The following is an 18,195-nucleotide window of genomic DNA, read 5'->3' on the forward strand; positions in this document are numbered from 1 at the left end:
ATGGAGACGCATAAGCTATGATGACATTGCACAGTACACCCCAAAACGTGTTAAGATATTGGTTTCAAATCTATGGTTATTTGCAAATCTATGGTTATTTGCAGAAGGTGTATAGCCTCAGCTGCGCTGGCAGTATGACACCAGATAGATACAATGAGAGAGAGAGAGAGAGAGAGACAGTGGAGGGAAAGTCACCCTGGGCAGCTTTTTTTGAAATCTGCCCACTAACTATCATTTGCAGAAAAGTTTTGAGCAAAGAACAGTTTATTTCCAGCCAGGCAATACTGCATGGAGAAAGGAATGGGAGCAAAATAGCAAAGCAAAAATAGCAGACTTAATGAGCAATTTGGTGTACAGCAATGGCAATTTTAAAAAGTCTGACTGACAAGCTATAATAAACGTTGTAACAAAGTAGGCGCTTTCAGGCTTCTACAGTTACCTTAAACCAAAACCATGTTAGAAAGCTAAAGGGAAGATGTCTGATTTACCTGAAATTTCCCTTCAAACTCCCAGGCCCGGATTTTCAACCACTAGACAGGAATTGGGAGTAGGGACATAGGGACATCTCCTGAGGTCACAATCCCTCCTCTTGCCTGTCAGTGCCCGCCCACACTATTTTCACCATGGGTGGTAGGGGCAGACTGGAGTTCGGGCCCCCACCTGCAGGAGCAGGCCTGAGTTGGAGAAAGAGGTGGGTGGATGCCGAGGCGGATAGGTTAAAAGGTTCACCCCTTCACTGGGATATCAGCCCCAGCGTGGTGGATGAGTATGAGGCCCTCTACCCTAACCTTCCCCCCCCCAACTCACCTATTCCCTCATGTCCCCTCATCCAGTATCCACTACGTACAGAATTCGAGTCCTATAATAACATTGGGAAGTCTTTCAGACGCTCATGAAACAAAGATGATAACCACTTCAAACAAAAAAAAATTATCCTCTTGAGTAGTCATAAAACTGTTCACGACAGAGGTTGTTGACACAAGTCTGTTAGTAGGGCTTGGAGCTCAGTCAAGCATTCATACTAGGATTCCATTGCACAGCTACATAAACAAAGCCTCCGGAGCAGAATACATGAATATCTTTGTAGTCATCTGTCGTCCAATTAAATCACTGGGGACCACTGACAGTCAAATCTGAATATTAATATTGTTCAATACAGAAGAGCAATTTACCCATTGGATAATGTACTCTAAGGCATATGAACACTAGCCACCTTCACAATGCTGTTCAATTTAATGGTCATTTGCCTTTTAAGAACAAAGCCTGATCATTAATCACTACTAAAACATATGTAACTTATCATACAGCATTACATTATGACAGGTGTAGCCGTCAACACCTTTTGAACTTACCTGTCAGAAGATTCACAACTCTAGATTAGCATTCACCCATGGTTCATGACTCCACTCGTGCCATGAACAACATCTCCTTCAGAACTTAGCCCAACTCCATCAAAATTGCAGGTCTGAAACGTCCATCCCAGCGATAGAGCCTGCAAGGTTGCCTTGCTACCTGTGCCCTTATCCCGCGCTAGCAATGGGAATTCTGCAATTGGATCCTACCACCATTTTTAAAGCCCACCCCATCTCTATGCCAACATAGACAGAGGCTTGAAAATCCAGCCCCTAGTCTCAATCAAGTACATAGGCTGAGCAAAGGCCACTCATGCTTTAACAGGTTTTCTGAAAACAGTGAAGACCTTTGTGCAGATTTCCTAGCTTTGGGAGTGGAGCATGATACAGGGATAAAACATCTTACAAAGAGAAGAATTAAACCCCATAGTAATGTTTTGGGGGCAAAACAGATTACTACAGGTCCTCATGAAAACTTGATCTACATCAGCCCATTTATCCTAAGTAAAATACATGGTTTGTCCAATTTGTGTTCTTTTCTCACATATCAGTAAACATGTTGACAAAAAAAGGCAACAAAAATTCCATCGTAGCTTAGACAGGATCCCAGCAGATCCCCAGTGGGTCTCTGGATTGTGGAGCAGAAAATGGGGTGGAATCCCAGCGGAACAAAGTTCCATTCCATTTCCTTTGCGCTGCCACTTTCCGGTTGGGAAAAGGTGGGTTCATCTTCTGCCCCATCCAAACACTGTGGGGTAAATTTTTAAACTGCCACCCAAGGGTAAAACTAGTATGGCAAAGGTCCCAGTAGCAAAAACTGTCAAATTTAATTTCCATTGTCTGAGGGAATTCCCTGGGAATTTTATCCAGTCGCCCTTATAAAGGCGCCAATGGAACTCTCATCAACTGGAAGCTCGTGCCAGTCCAGTTGAGACCTCCAAAAAAAATCCCAAATCTTAACCAAACTCAAGAAATCAAGACCAGAGATACAATTACTTTTAGCCTGAAGGCAGAAAGGCTGGAGGTGAGGATTTTACTTTCTTCAAATCAGAAGACCTTGGAGCACCTCAGGCAAAGGTGACTGTGGACCGTTTCACCTACAGGGGGAAATAATGGAGATGCCATTCTTGAAGCACTCTTGCAGGTGCCAGTGACTCATTCAATAATGCAAATGGCCCCCTTCATGTAAATCGGAATGGAGTCCAAGCCTTGGTCCGCGGGTCGATGAGGGTTCCTTTCCACCACACGTCTGCCAGCTGAGAAGGATTTCTGGAACTTCAGACTCACTGCATTACTCATTTGTTAAGACTAATGCAAAAGTGAATTATTTAGGTAGGCTCCCTTTATAAGACAAGAGTTCATAGTTGAAGTACAACTCATGTGATCCAGACAAGCTCAGGTAGTGTTCTTCAGCCTGGTGTCAGCCAAGCACAGGAGGCTGTGTCATTGCACTTACCTTTGCTCATTGCGTAACATGTTATGAAGCAAACCAGAACACTGCAAAATTAACATTCTGGCCAAAGTGCATTCGCCAAAAAAAGGTAGGCAGCCAGCAAAACTGCATCCCAACCCAAAATCTACCCTTTCTACAATTTGCACATTGGAAACATCCTCTCCAGCGTTATTTCTAGCCCAGGAATATAAGGCCCACCAAATATGTATGTGCTTGAAAAAAAAAATTTGGTTTGTTGGGGCGGGGGCGTGGCAGGTACCGCCCTCCATTTTCTACTCTCTTCACCAAAGGCACTGATTCATATTAGGAAACAGTTCCACAGGTGCCAGCAGCCCTGATTGCCTCAATTAAGTGACCATTCTTGATGCAAAACCTTTAGCAGCCATCAGTCTGGGCCTGTGTTCAACTAACTTGCTCACACATGCACTTTCCAGTAAACAGGAAACCACTTCGGAGTCTGACCAGAGAATTGCAAGTGTTACAGTCTTGTTCAAAGCAAAAAAAAAGTACATGGATAATACCAGCAACTAAAGGTCAGCCAGTTTAACCTCCGTGTTGGGGAAGCTTTTAGAAATGGGTAATGCAGGACAAAATGGACATGTGCGGATTAAAGAAAGCCAGCATAGATTTGTTAAAGGCAGACCATGTTTAACTAACTTGGAGTTTTTTTTTTGAGGCAGTAAGAGAGAGAGGAACTCAAGGATATCATGGTTGACGTGATGCATATGGACTTCCAAAAGGCGTTTGATACCATACCACACAATAAATTTGTCAGCAAAGTTGGAATCCATAGAATAAAAGAGTTAGTGTCAGCATGGATAAAGAATTGGATAAACAACAAGAGACAGAAATAAGTGGTGAATAGCTGTTTATCAGAGAGGAGCAAGGTTGCCTAGGGTCGTTACAATAACCACTGCTTTTCTTGATGTACATTAATAATTTGGATGTGTGTGTGTATATACAGTGCATAATTTCAAAACTTGGACGTGTACAGAATATTGTGGAAGATGGTGATAGACTTCAAGAGGACTTAAAAAGGTTGGTGGAATGTGTAAACATGCAGCAGATGAAATTTACTGCAGAGAAGTGCAGTGATACATTTTGGGTAGGAAGAAAAAGAGAGAAAATATAAACAAAAGTGCACAATTCTAAATGGGGTGCAAGGACACAGACTGGGGGTACGTATGCACAAATCATTGAAGGTGGCAACGCAGATTGGGAAAGTGGGTATAAAAGCGCAAGGAATCCAGGGGTTGGATTACAAAAGCAAGGAATGATGAACCTTTATAAAACACCAAGTTCGACCACAACTGGAGTATTGTGTCCAATTCTGGGCACAACACTTCAGGAAGGATATTTTTCTATTCATTCATGTAATATGAATATCGCTGGCATTGCCCATCCTTAATTGCCTGTGAGATGGTGTTGAGCCATGTGGTGTAGACATCCCACTGTACTGTTAATAAGGAGGGCTTTCCAGGAATTTGACCTATATCGGCCGATATAGTTCCAAGTCAGGATGATGTGTGACTTCGAGGGAAACTTGCTGATAGTGATGTTCCCATGCGGCTGCTGCCCTTGTCCTTCTTGGTGATAGAAGTCACAGATTTGAAAGGTGCTATCGAAGGAGCCTTGGCGAGTTGTTGCAGTGCATCTTGTATATGGTACACACTGTTGCCACTGTGGGTCAGTCGTGGAGGGAGTAAACGTTTAAGGTGGTGGATGGGATGCTGATTGGATTGTGTCGAGTTTCAGTGCTGTTGAAACTGCACTCATCCTGCTAAGTGGAGAGTATTCCATCACACTCCTGATTTGTGCCTTGTAGATGGTGAACAGGCTTTGAGGAGTCAGGAGACGAGTTACTCACGCAGAATTCCCAGCCTCTGACCTGCTTTTTCAACCACAATATTTGTTTGGCTTTATTTTGGAGGATTCAGCGATAGTAATACAGTTGAATGTCAAGGGGAGACGATTAGACCATAAGACCATAAGACATAGGAGCAGAAATTAGGCCATTCGGATTAGATTCTCTCTTGTTGGAGATGATTATTGCCTGGCACTTGTGTGGTATGAATGTTACTTGTCATTTATCATCCCAAGCCTGAGTGTTATCCAGGTCTTGCTGCATGCAGGCACAAACTGCTTCAGTACCTCAGGAATTGAGAATGGTACTAAGCAATCATCAGCGAACATCCTCATTTCTAACCTAATCTTGAAGGGAGGGTCATTGATGTAGCACCTGAAAGTGGTTGGGCCAAGGACATTTTGCAGAAAAATGCCTGCAGTGAGTACAGAAATGGTTTCCTAGAATGGTTCCAGGAAAGAGAGACTGGAGCGATGGGAGAATCTGGGGTTGCTGTACTTGAGATTTGATAGCAGTGTTCAAAATCATGAGGGGTCTCAGAAGACTCATAAGATAGAGGGAAACTGTTCCAATTGGCAGAAGGGTTGAGAACCAGAGTATACAGATTTAAAGGTGATTGACAAAAGAACCAAAGGTGACATGAGAAAAAAAATGTCTCCCGCAGTGAGTGATTACAGTAAGCACTGCTTGAAAGGCTGGCAGATTCAACTCATTCGAGGCTTTCAAAAGGAATTAGACAAGTACTCAGATGGAAAAAAATGCAATGTTGTGGGGGAAAGGGCAGAGGTGCTCTTGCAGACAGCTGGCATGGACTCATTGGACCAAATGGCGTCGTTCTGTGTTGTAACCATTCTATAATTCGATTAATAGGAGTCCTAGTTAGAGTTACATTCCCATTATGCAGAGAAAAACAAAAGTCAGAAGTAATCTTACACAGAAATTGCTGGAGCGAAGTTCACTTAAACCTTATTACAAGTTTGTACCTCAGAAAAAAGCTATGGTAACTCAGTGGAGATTTATAATTTATAAGGAAAAAGTATTATTAAAATGTTGTTTGCTCACCACCCATGAAACAACTCAATGATAAAAGAGCTAGATAGGTAATTAGTTTTACAAACTGCTTTAACAGATAAAACAACATTTGATATCATTCCATGTCAAGAACAGCTGTAACTTAATTCAACACAGTACGATACCAAAGAGTCCATGTGGAAAATGCATCCTAAAGTGCATATGGTGCAAACAGACAAGTGATGTCGTCTCAAGTTACCCCTGGAATGCATTTAATAATCTATTACCATAGTTGGAAATAGGTTTCATAGGTTTCAGCTAAACCACTCCTTACTGTATTGGTAAAATAATATATTTCTCCCTGGCTTGAGAATGCCTTTTTAAATTCCATGCTGCTAGTTTAAAAGTTTTTAAAAACCTGAAATATAAATCGTCAATTAAATTTCTAAAAAACCATGCAGTGCGCGGTTGTAATCTATGTTTATGAATACCATTGGATATTGTATGATATGTCAGCATTGCACATTCATTTACGCTACTTCCAGTTAATGCAACACCTGGCAGCAATCGCAGGCTGAAATAGAGCAACATGTCAGTATTACGTGCTCCATTTTAAATTGAATGAATCAGCAAGCTATGTCTAATGGTGGACACTACTACAAACTCAATCAAGCTAAATTAACTTGTAGAAATTGAGACAATGTTTAGAATTTTTCTTTTTTTTTAAAAAAGGCATGTTTGGATATTGACTACTTTATTAAAAAAAAAAGTTTCAGTCAGTTTGATTAAAACCAGCTGGACTACTTCCAGTCTAAAACAGCCTGTCTCTGCAGGTTTAATCTACTCTCCACCATATTCTTACACATGATCTCGCTTTTTAAATGGCTTCTTCCAAGCACGTCCAAGTCACTGTTCTATCTTTCATTCCCAGCATACCTGCGTTTTACCATCTTGGCCTGATTTCAATATTGCCGACTCTGTCATATTCTATCTCTTGACTTCTATCCCAGTAATTCATACTCTGTGATTGAGGTTCACCCATACAGATGGCGCTGTAACCTCAGAAGGGTGTTTCAGTTGCAAGAGTAGGCCTTGGGGACGCTAAGTGACTTCAGTATGCCAAGCTAGAGAGACCAAAGGGTAAAAGAATACGAGTGTTGGTTCCTGCTCGATTGCTTAATGACCTCTTGAAGGAAAAAGTGCACATATGAACAGCAAGACACAGATAAATCTCCACTCCTCCATCAGGTCCAAGCCAAATGAACATTCGGTCCCTAATCACTATCTTCATAAAGAAATAGCGTGGGAAATGTACTGGATAGATGAGGGCATCTACAGTGCAGTACCCCAACGTGTGCACACTTTACATTTTGTGGGGGGGCGCGGTGGGAGGAAAAAGGAGACAATTTAAAAATGTGAACTAATTTAGAAATGTCTGAGATTTGGCAAAATCAATGCTAAAATGATATTTCATGTACTGTGCACAACCGAAAGCTTTCAAGGCAGGTCTTTAAGATTGGAGTTAGTCTAAATAATGTCGATGAAGTTATAGCCAAAAAGGTCATTGTTGTGGGGCGGCCGAATTGTACTTTTAATGATGGAGTTGATCCGTAGACACTTCTTGGGTGGAAACATTAAGTTTATTTACAATATACTCAACAGCAACTATACGTGTGCTTTCAACTTCAACTCCATCTCTGTACTGCCTGCTATTGGTTACTACAGATTATGTGATCTTGCCTAACAAGCATTATTCTTAAAAGGTACATTACACACAAAACTATAATTACTACATTCCTCCCTCTTTAACTCAGCTATGTATATTGTATTGACAAGCACATATTTTTCAAGACAACATAATATTTACACTATTATTAAGGAATTTACAAGTTCAGTCTTTCAGGTAGTTTCCTGGTACACGTGGAATGTTGCAGCTCCACAACTTCAGATTCTTTGTCAGGAACCTTCTTTTCTGGAATCGCCTGAACATTAGGTGTTTCGGTGGGCACTTGCAGTTCTGTATCCTCAACTCTTACAGGAACATCAGACATGTCAGTCCTGGGTTGAGTATCCTCAACAGGAAACGCAGACCCAGACATGATCACTGGTGGAACCAAATCTTGATGATGAGTTGTCTCTCTCTTCCTTAAATGGTCCACATGTTTACAGATGATCCGGCCTTCCACCTCCATGTGGTAAGATAGAGGTCCAGTCACCGCACTTATTTCACCCAGTAACCACTTTGGTCCTTCCGAAATTTTTCACATATACCAGCTCTCCCATCGTAAATTTCTTCTCGCGACTATGCCAGTTGTGTCTAGTTTTCTGGCTTCCCGACTCCTTTCCCCCTTCCCCTCTAAATTTGGCATTATTAAACTCAATCTCGCCCTGAAACGGTGTTTCAACAATAACTCCGCAGGTGTGACACCTGTTGTTGTGTGAGGGGAAGTCCTGTAATGAAAAAGAAAGCGTGCTAGCTTGGTTGCCAAAGAATCGCCAGTTAGCTTCTTCATGCCTGTCTTGAACGTTTGAACTGCCCTTACAGCCAGTCCATTTGAGGAAAGGTGGTACGGTACAGTTTCCACATGAGTGATACTATTGAGGCTGATAAAGCGTTGAAACTCAGCGCTCGCAAAGGTCATGCCATTATCGGAAACCACTACTTCTGGTAGTCTGACAGTAGCAAAACTGACTTAGTTCCTCAATTGTAGCGCCCGACGTTGGTGACTTCACCTCATATATATCCAACCATTTTGAATGGGCAACGACAATCAGCAGAAACATTGTTCCCAGGAAAGGTCCAATATAGTCAATATGTAACCGCACCCAGGGTCTACCTGGCCACTACCATGGGTGTAACGGAGCTGTCACTGGCAACTTTTGCAGTTGCCAACATTGCACACAGTGCTTTATCAAACACTCTATTTCGCCATCCATCCCAGGCTACCATAGATAACTGCATGCTATAGTCTTCATTCGGGAAATTCCTGGATGGACATTGTGTAGTTCAATTAAAAGTGGCTCCCTTCCCTTTGGAGGAGCTATCACTCGTGCTCCCCACAATAAGATGCCATCCTGGCTGGTTATTTCATGTCTTCTGTTGAAGTACGGTTTCATTTTGTCAGATATGGGCTCCTGTGACCAACCACGTAGCACATGTCATACTTGAGATAGGACAAGGTCCCGACTTGTCAAGTCTCTGATATGTTGAGCACATACTGGCGAGGAATCTAAGAAATTTAAACAGTAAAACAAGTTCCTGTGGAACTGGGATGTGCTCATCATTTTCTTGTAAAGGCAAATGACTAAGGACATTAGCGTTTGCGATTTGATTGCCAGGCCTATGTACAAAAGCGTATTCATATGCTGCCAGAATTAAAGCCCATCGTTGTATTCTTGCTGAGGCAATGGGTGGTATAGCCTTGTCCTCAATAAACAATCCCAGCAAATGGTTTGTGGTCTGAAACGATTGTAGAATGACGGCCGTGTATGTACTGGTGAAATTTCTTGACACCAAAGGTGGACAGGCCTTCTTTTTCCAACTGCATCTATCCCTTTTCCACTGCAGTGAGCATTCTTGATAATCTATTGGTCATTCTGTGCCATCGTCCATCCAATGAGAGTTCACTACTCCCATTCCGTAGGGAGATGTGTCACGTCAACACCAATTCTTTCGTCTGGTTATAATGCACTAATAGGTTGGATGAGTGCAACAATTGTTTCACCTTTACGAAAGCTTCATTCTGGGGCACCTCGCAAGGCCAATGTTGGTTCCTTTTGAGTTGAGAATGCAGGGGGGCCAGCACCATAGACAAATTGGGTAAAAACCGCCCATAATAGCTGATCATTCCTAGAAACCATCTGAACTCTGAGGCGTTCTTTGGCGCAAGTGCCTCTCTTATGGCTCTCACTTTCTCCTCAACCAGAGGCCCTATTAGTATTTCTGTATCTTCTTAATGTGCTTTCTTCTTTCTAGCACAGACTTTAATCTCGGCCTTCTTTTTGACTTCACGGTTGGCCAGACTTCTCTCAGATGCAAGTTCAACTTGTCTGAGTTCAATGGCTGAGTCTCCCAAAATTTCATTATCAGTCTGCTTCTTGGGAAATTCTGCAACTTTTGCTTCCAAAGCCTCTTTGGCTTCATTTAGCTGATTCTTCTGCTCTTTGCTAGACAGCTAGCTTCACTGAGCTGGCACTGACTTGGAGTTTATCCGAACTCCTGGCTGTATCCAGCTATACACAACTCCCAGGGCTTCTTGGGGATCCTCTTTGATCACCAAGGCTTCTCCTGAGCCGTCTTTGCGTTTATTCTGCTGTGCTTCCATTCTACTGTTTGAGACGGCCTTCATTTCTTCATGTTGCTGAATGGTTACGCATTCCTTTTGCATTTGATCTTGAAAGACAATGAACTGTTCTATTTCTTGTTGCCCTCCCTCTGGGGTCTCTTGTTGCCTTCACTTTGGGGTCTTTTCTAATTTTCTGTCCATAACCATTTTTCTTGTATTCACCACTTTAAATGTATTGCTGCTTTAAGAGTAGTCACTTTTTTTTTAAAACTTGGGCTGTCTCTGCAGCTGTCGGCTTTTCTGTGCTGTTTCCCGCGCTTTGAGTTTTGGCGGGATCGTGGGCCTTCTCCTCTTTTAACTTTCTAGAACTTCGTTCCTGTTCGGAAAAAAACACAGCAGCAATTTCCTCTCCCTTTTCTGGGTGATTCTCCCAGGTTTTTTTCCTTTTTGCTCCGCGGGTTCTTTTCATGGTGGACGTCCCTCACTTCGAAGTCTAATCGGGCTGGTTTTTTTGTTTAAATTTTAAAACTGCAGCACTGCTTTCTGCTCTGATTGCTGCTCCTTCCCTTTAACTCACAAGCTGTGGGCCAGCCTCTCCAGCCCACTGAGCCTGTGGGGCTACTGCCCACCCCACAGATTCTCTCCCTCTTCCAATGTTTTGCTCACTCATCCTGTGGACTCTCGCTCAGGGCTCCTGCAACCCCGGTACTATTCTCTCAATGTCGGGAGTGCTCCAGGAGATTTCTCAGCCATTTGGATCAGGGCCCGTTTCTTCTTTAACTGAAAGCGACAGCATACCTGGTGAGTATATCTTCCTTTCTTTTTAACTTGATATCTTCTGTTTATCCTTATTGCCAGTTTGTTGTGGGGTGGCTGAGTTGTACTATTAATGATGGAGTTGATCCGCAGACACTTCTTGGGTGGAAACATTAAGTTTATTAACAATATACTCAGCAGCAATTATACGTGTGCTTTCAACTTCAACTCCATCTCTGCACTGCCTGCTACTGGTTACTACAGATCATGTGATCTTGCCTAACAAATATTATTCCTAAAGGTACGTTACACACTAAATAAAACCATAATTACTACAGTCATCTCGCTCCCTGCCTAGGATGGTGGTAACCAGAGTTTCTGCCACAGGCCACAACTCTAAAATCAACATCATAGGTTAAAATCATTCCACTTCAAGAAAAAAATAAACACTCCCTGTGGACATAAGCTGAGAAGAGCCATGTGTTGGGACATTAGGTACACAATATAAATTGAGGGACAACATTTCATTAAAACTGAAGAGGGCATATAGTACAGTTGTAAAAACTGAAGAGAATAAAAGGTGAAAGGGGGAAGGGGTGAGAGAGTGCCAGGTAGCCCATTCCCTCTCTATGATCGGTAATCTGCAAGTTGTTTAATATATTTTATACCAGCTACAAGGTGAAGTTGAGACGAGCAAATAACTAACAAATGTGCACGAACAATGGCAGGTGAAGTAATATTTTAGAAATGCACAGAAAGGTTAGAGAAAAGATGGGAAAGAAAGAGAAAAAGAGAAAATAGCAAATGCAGCAGGTGTTATTTTTTTAAAAATCAGAAAATGCAAATGAAACACTGTGGATCCACCAGTCATCTAAAAAAACAGGTCTACATCACAGGTTCAGACTCCATCAGTGCTACGATTTGTAAAGGATCTCCAATTCAAATGTCATGCTGCCTCCCCTCCCTATACAATGGGCTGGAGAATGGAGCAACAGGACATAGATTTGTCCCCAAAATTTCCTATAAATGATCTCACAAGCAATTATCTACCATATAATATAGTTTTTTATGGTTACTCTGCTTTGCTCGTACAGTCTAAAGCACCAATAATGAAATTGGCAATTTCAACAGTTCAAATAAAATGTCTTTAAATAACATTATGTCTAAATTTTACTTCTCTGTTATTTAGTGCAGCTGTTCTCGTTTTTTTTTTAAATCTCCAGTTGAGAAGAATTTCAGATAAACATGTTACACATTTTTACATTATTTTTCGCAACAGTGTAATTTGAAGCTCCAAGTCAGCATAAAGCTGCTTTGACCTTAAGTGGAATTGACCATAAACAAGACGACTAACTTAAACTTCAGCTTCAAAAGGAATATAACTTTGCTTTACCTAATTAAAATAGAAAAGAAAAGTTACAGTCCAGCATAAAAGTAAAGAACTCTTGCCTACTTTTCATATTTGGCCTGCGAGCTTCTACAAGAACTGTCAACAGACACTGAAACATCATTGCACTCGCCTACGCAATGCACTGAAAATATCTATGCAGGGAGAGTAGTAAAGCGAAAGGTTAAAATGAGATTGCAACTTCAAAAAGGAACCTGACTGTACACTAGCGTGTGCTGAATCTCAGAATAGATTGTGTAACACACCATCAGCAAGGAGATAACAACAAAGGTTTTTTTTTAAAAAGTCAAACCTTTTTGAGTCGAACTGAGAATAGATAAAACACTGAGTCCTACATATAAAGGTTATCATATTTTTATTATTAGTCTGTATAATCTAACCAAACCTTGATTAAAATTAGTGAATTTATTTAGCTTGCCATGAGGGGTCAAATACCATTCATGTGGGTTACACCTGCAACCAATCATCACCCAGCCTTTGATAATTAGCAAAAAATTCACTTACCAAGACCAAATTTGTCTAAAATGAGAGCTTCATGATTTGATTTCCTATCGTAATGTAGCCATGCAGACCCTTTGAGCCATGAACGAGGCACAAAATGAAAATCTTTAAGGCTTACATAGTAATATTCCTTCTCTTCCTTACAGTTCTGAAGTCAGTAATTACAAAGGCGCTAATAGCCTCTGGTAACTTACCCAGGCAGTTGCTCAACTGAAGATGGATGGCAGACAATTCACTGATGCCCACGGAGATTAAGCAGAAGTTACTAAATAGCAATCAGGGTAAAACTCTGGGTTAGGAAAAATACAAGTCAATTACAGCACCCTTCTGCTATCTCAAATGACTCACAGACAAATGAACAAAGCTGATCCTTTCAACTCTGAATGGTTCAGCACCACACCACACTGACATGTATTCCTTGCTTATTGATGGCTTTACCAGTTTGATCACTGCTGCGGTGTTCTATTAGAAGAATAGCTTAGAAGATAGAGAGGCTAGGAAGCACCTATTCCCATTAGCAGGCAGATCTATAACCAGAGAGCACAGACTTAACGCAATTGGTAGAAGGATTAGAGGGAAGTTGAGGAGAAATGTTTTCACCCGAGTGCGTTGGGGGTCCGGAACTCTCTGCCTGATGGGGTAGTAGAGGCAGAAACCCTCACTGCATTTCAAACACATTTGGATATGCACTTAAAGCAATGCACAGGGCCACAGATCAAGAGCTGGATATTGGGATTAGGCTGGATAGTTCTTTTTCAGCCAGCACACGCAACGGGCCAAATGGCCTCCCTCTATATTGTGAATTTTCTATGTTTCTAACCAATAGACAAACTTTAACCAACCACTTCATTGTTTCCTGCATAGAAACCTATACAAGAACCATTTTGACCCTGAAAAGTAATACATTTTGCAACTGCTCCATCACCACACACGACACTTGTCTGGGGAGGAAGGCGAGACTAGACCACATCCATCTCAACCTTCCCCATCAATTTCGGACTTAAAATCAATAAGCATGCTGAATCAGTTTGTGTGCAGAGTGCATTGCCAGGGACTCTTGAACTAATGCTGTTTATAGGACCTTGTAAATTGTACACTATGCTTACCTACATAACAGTTACTACAGTTCAAAGCAATTAATTGACGTGAATCATTTTAGGATAACAATGTTAGGGTAATGAGGCAATATATAAATGCATGTTCTTCTTTGTCACATACACAGGTGGAGACTAAACAAAAATGACAAGTGTTCGTGTTCTTTACATAGTACAAGAAAACCGATGCATTCCACAGATGTACAACCTCGGCTTTTATTCACTGGTACCGCCAACATATTGTAAGGGTTCTACTTCAGTGGCTAAAAGTATATTTATGATATTCACAGAAGTTTCCTGCAAGCCTCAGATATTTATTTCCGATCACAAAAACCTGAAACAATTTGCCATGGGGAATAAAAATCCAAGAACACTAATCCTTTTGAAACTCCTATGCATGCAAAATGCCCAACTTCCCCCTTCTGACTGATGGCTTAACCAGTGATAGCAACGTGATTTCCTACCGAAAGAACCAACAGGCAAAACTTTATCCTATCAAACTATCAGACCTGGCTCAGTTGGCAGCACTCTCTCCCGCGGTTTGGGGTCCAAGCACAAAAATAAAGGCTGACATTCCAGTCCGCTATCTTTCACGTGAGATGTTAAGCCACAGCCCCATCTGGCTGCTTCGGTAGATGTAAAAGATTCCATGGCACTATTTTGAAGACGACCAGGAGAGTTGCCTCCAGTGTCCTGGCCAATATTTAGCCCTCAACAGGCACTATAAAAGAAAAACAGATTATCCGGACATCATATCGCTTTTGGTGGGAGTTTGCTGTGCGCAAATTGGCTGCCGTGCTTCCTACATTACAACAGTGAATACACTTCCAAAAGTACTTCATTAGCTGTAAAGCGCTCCAAGGCATCTAGTGATCATGAAAAGCATTATATAAATGCAAGTTTTTATTTTTTTAAGTTATGCACATCAGTCATCATGACACTGAAGAAAACTCCTCAAGGGATAATAGAAGCTTGCTACCATTAGGACTCGACAGTGAGAAAATTCTTCTTTGAAATAAAGTAACTCAAGCATGTCCTGAACCAATTCACAAATTACCTGCTCTTTTTCAAAGAAAATCAGTAGACTTTAATGAATGCTTGATGGTAGAACATAAGATATATAACCAGACACACCTACATGCAGACCAACAGTAGATTATTGAAGTAATGTTATGGTTGGATATTATTCACTAGTGAAAGCATGTTAGCTCATTGAAATTTGAGTGGCAGAATAGGCAGTGTTGCAATCCCAGTAGAGGTTGATAAATTTTAAAGAGACACCTTAATTTCCAGTGACTGGAACTAAACTCTATTTTCATAGGCAAATTCTAGACTACATTTAACTTTTAAAACAACCAAAAATCTCCTTCCATGGTTATACTTTACTCTACCCCTTAAGTGGATAATTAATTCTTCAGGAACCAGTCCAAAGCTATTCTCTGCCCCTGATGGTTTGCTTCCTTTTCCCTTTTCGTGTGGATTTCTTCTAACCCCTGAACTGACTTTCACACTGAAGGTTACCCAGGCGATTCCCCTTCTAACCAAGGCTAGTTGAAAATTTTCAGCCCCATTTAAACCCTCGCGCACATGGTCTCTTCAATCCAAGCATGAGCGTCCATCCGCATTCTACATGGTGAGCAACAGAGACTGGCTGCCTCTATTCTCTGCTCTCGTCCTCTCAAATTCTTGCAGGCTGACCTGTTTCTTTCAGGTTCCATGACATATCTCAGAAAACCCATACTATAAAAGCTTACTATGGACTCTTCCCCTCTCAAGGCCCATCTCCATGGCAAGGTGAATCACATGGGTCTTACATCCAGGTAGAAATGCTAATTAGCTATCCTTTAGACCCCCAACTCCATCTATCTTGAAATTGACAGTTTATAGTATAACCGTTTGTAAAATCTGACAATCCGAAAACCTCCCTATGAGATTTAGAGACTAACAGTCTACCCATAGTCAGCTCAGATATTTTTTCCATTGTCTACTGGTTTGAACATCTTGCATCTTCTCCCCTGTAAATGACCTGGGCCCCCCTTTAAACTTATAACCAAGCCATCCAAGCTTGTCGTCGGGCAGGATTCAGAGCAAGCCATGTGACCCCTTCATTCCTCCATTTTACCCTAAATTAGAGAGGTAGCATAACAAACTTATAAACATTGCATTTGTAATAGCAAAGAGATCGGTATCGGTTCATTTAAAATTTAAGTCAGGCTATAGTGTTATTAAAATTATAAGTCCCAGGTAGCCAGAAAAATTTCACTGGATGCAAGAAATAGAGGAATGGCAGCAAGCCGTATAAAATTTACAAATCCCAACAACTCTGCGTGAGGACCAAGGAAACAGCCAGACAGAAGGCAGGGGTGTGAGAGAGAAGTTGATGGAATTAACTTACTGGAACGTATACATTTGTGCAGTTCAATTCATCTGATTCAGTGAATCAATTCCAGCAAAATTAAAAGCTCATCCAACCAGAAACGTGGAAAAGTTATGGCACAGAAGGAGGCCATTTGAACCATATCTTTGCCAGCCGAGAAAGCTACCCAGACTAATCTCATTTTCCAGTTCTTGGCCCATAGCCCAAGGCCAGGGAGAGAAGTCATGGACCCTGCTACTACTTCTGTTTCAGAGCCCCTAATTACCGCGACCCCACTTTTAACCCTCCCCCTCACATCCTGTCGGTGCCCAGAATTGGGAACCATAGTCACAGTGGGGTAGAACTGTTTTACATAGGTTTAGCAAAACTCCCTGACTTTTGTACTCTATACCTCAATTTAGAAAGCCCATTGATAGCGTAGGTTTCAGTATGTTATATTTCACAACCACGGCTTTGTAAGACAATTACACACAACTTGGTTGTTCATATTATGCAACCAGCTCTGCTTCTTCGAACCAGGCCCCGTGCAATAGCCAGACAGCAACATCCAAAAGACTTGAACCTCACAAGCACCGTAAACAACAATCCTATGCACAAATGAGAATATCTTGAACTAACAGTGACATATTCTATCGGCACATAACTCCTGGTTTTACTTCCAAGTTTAAAAATGGCAAAACCTTCTAGTAAATTATCAACCAATGTGAACAGAAAAATTACATTTTGCATCAAGTGATAAACATTTTCTCATTTTAAATTAAAACTAACCGTACTTACAAATGCTCAGCATGAAGCATACATTAGGAAAGCAAAAACTGCAGATGCTGGAAATCTCAAATATAAACAGAAAATGCTGGAAATACTCAGCAGGCCAGGCAACTTTGGAGAGAGAAATGGAGTTGATGCTTTAGATCCACAATATGCACTAGTTCTGACAAAGATGCCACCAGGCATGCTGAGTATTTCCGACACCTCCCATTTCTATTGAGGCAAAACTAACCCCTTTTGCCAGTCTGCCAAAAAGCAAATCAGACTTCTTGTGAGCCATTCATTACCCTGCAAGAAACGCAGCAGCAGCAGCCTGAGATTTGGTTTGGCACAGCATTAAACATGAATTTCAAAGAAAAAGTTAAGGTATGAAGAAAATATACACATCTTGCTGAACCAAAGTCAGCAGTAAGTTGGTAGTTTTAAAAATTATTAAAGATGATCACTAAAAAGTGCCAAGCGACAGAGCAAACTAATAAAACCTTTTTTGCCTTTTTCATTTAAGAAGCAGAGCTAGAAAGAGACAGACTGGGCCCCAAGACTTGGTCACCAAGGAAATGGAGGGAACTGGGCCGAGCTAAGAGTTGGGTTTAACTGACGCTGACCTTGCATTCACCTCTGGTGGTACAAACTCCAAACTGGCCTCGGCAGGATTCATATGAAAGCAGGGGTTGGAATCAGGTTTTCTTTAAGTGTGGGTTTTCCTCCTCTCCCCCACCCCCCACCCACAACTGCTGTGGATAGGTTGTCAGAGGGGAGGTGGAGAGTGTGCACGTGTGCATGCGTTTCACTCCCAGTTTCAGGGATCTCACTCTCGAGGGAGGACTGGGGTTGGGAGGGATTGTCCCCACCACTGGAATGATACCTCCTGTTGTTAAAGTGCCAACACCACAGCCCCGATGGGAGACAAAACCAGAAATACAGATTCCACCCCCAAGGCCTCAAGCTCAGTGAATTAGGGAACAGTAGGGTGTGCCACCACAGAGCCTCAGGCCAGGTCGCAGTGAAAATAAACTGGGGGGATAACAGAAACATAGTGCACAATCCGATATCCAAACAGCCATCAATTATTTGTTGGGAACCTGCCTCATTATATTGATGAGAGAGAGCTGAAAGGATTTTTCACAGGATTCGGCAATGCGGTCGAGCTCCGTATTAACACCAAGAGCAGCGGAGGGTGTTGGGAAGAGCTTGGCACAGGGGCCAGGGCCCACACAGCATTGAGGGAGGGGGTGGGGGGGGGGGGGGGGGGGGGGTCGGGAAGGACTGGAGAAATGAGGCACTGGGCGTTTTACTTCTTGCAGAACCATAGGCCTTGCCCTGCT

The 18,195-nt window shown here is 41.9% G+C and overlaps 1 protein-coding gene and 1 long non-coding RNA gene across 6 annotated transcripts in view; one reads left to right on the top strand and one right to left on the bottom strand.

Annotated features, from left to right (window-relative positions):
* The window catches only part of LOC144685913 (pterin-4-alpha-carbinolamine dehydratase 2-like), a 62,043-nt gene that overhangs the window by 24,354 nt on the left and 19,494 nt on the right, over window positions 1-18,195 (bottom strand). Inside the window, exon 1 of one of the 5 annotated variants that reach the window (XM_078550933.1) lies at window positions 12,176-12,223. The exons of the other annotated variants lie outside the window; for them this stretch is intronic. The gene's annotated coding sequence lies outside the window, so the exon portion shown is untranslated. Of the gene's footprint in view, window positions 1-12,175; window positions 12,224-18,195 lie in introns of those variants that run through there. 5 annotated transcript variants of the gene reach the window in all.
* Window positions 9,691-14,770, top strand: LOC144685915 (uncharacterized). The gene is made up of 2 exons (XR_013577812.1): window positions 9,691-10,767; window positions 13,496-14,770. It is a non-coding gene; the product is annotated as an uncharacterized LOC144685915 (long non-coding RNA).

The sequence above is a fragment of the Cetorhinus maximus genome, chromosome 10 (assembly GCF_964194155.1).
Source record: "Cetorhinus maximus chromosome 10, sCetMax3.hap1.1, whole genome shotgun sequence".
NCBI classification, from domain to species: domain Eukaryota; kingdom Metazoa; phylum Chordata; class Chondrichthyes; order Lamniformes; family Cetorhinidae; genus Cetorhinus; species Cetorhinus maximus.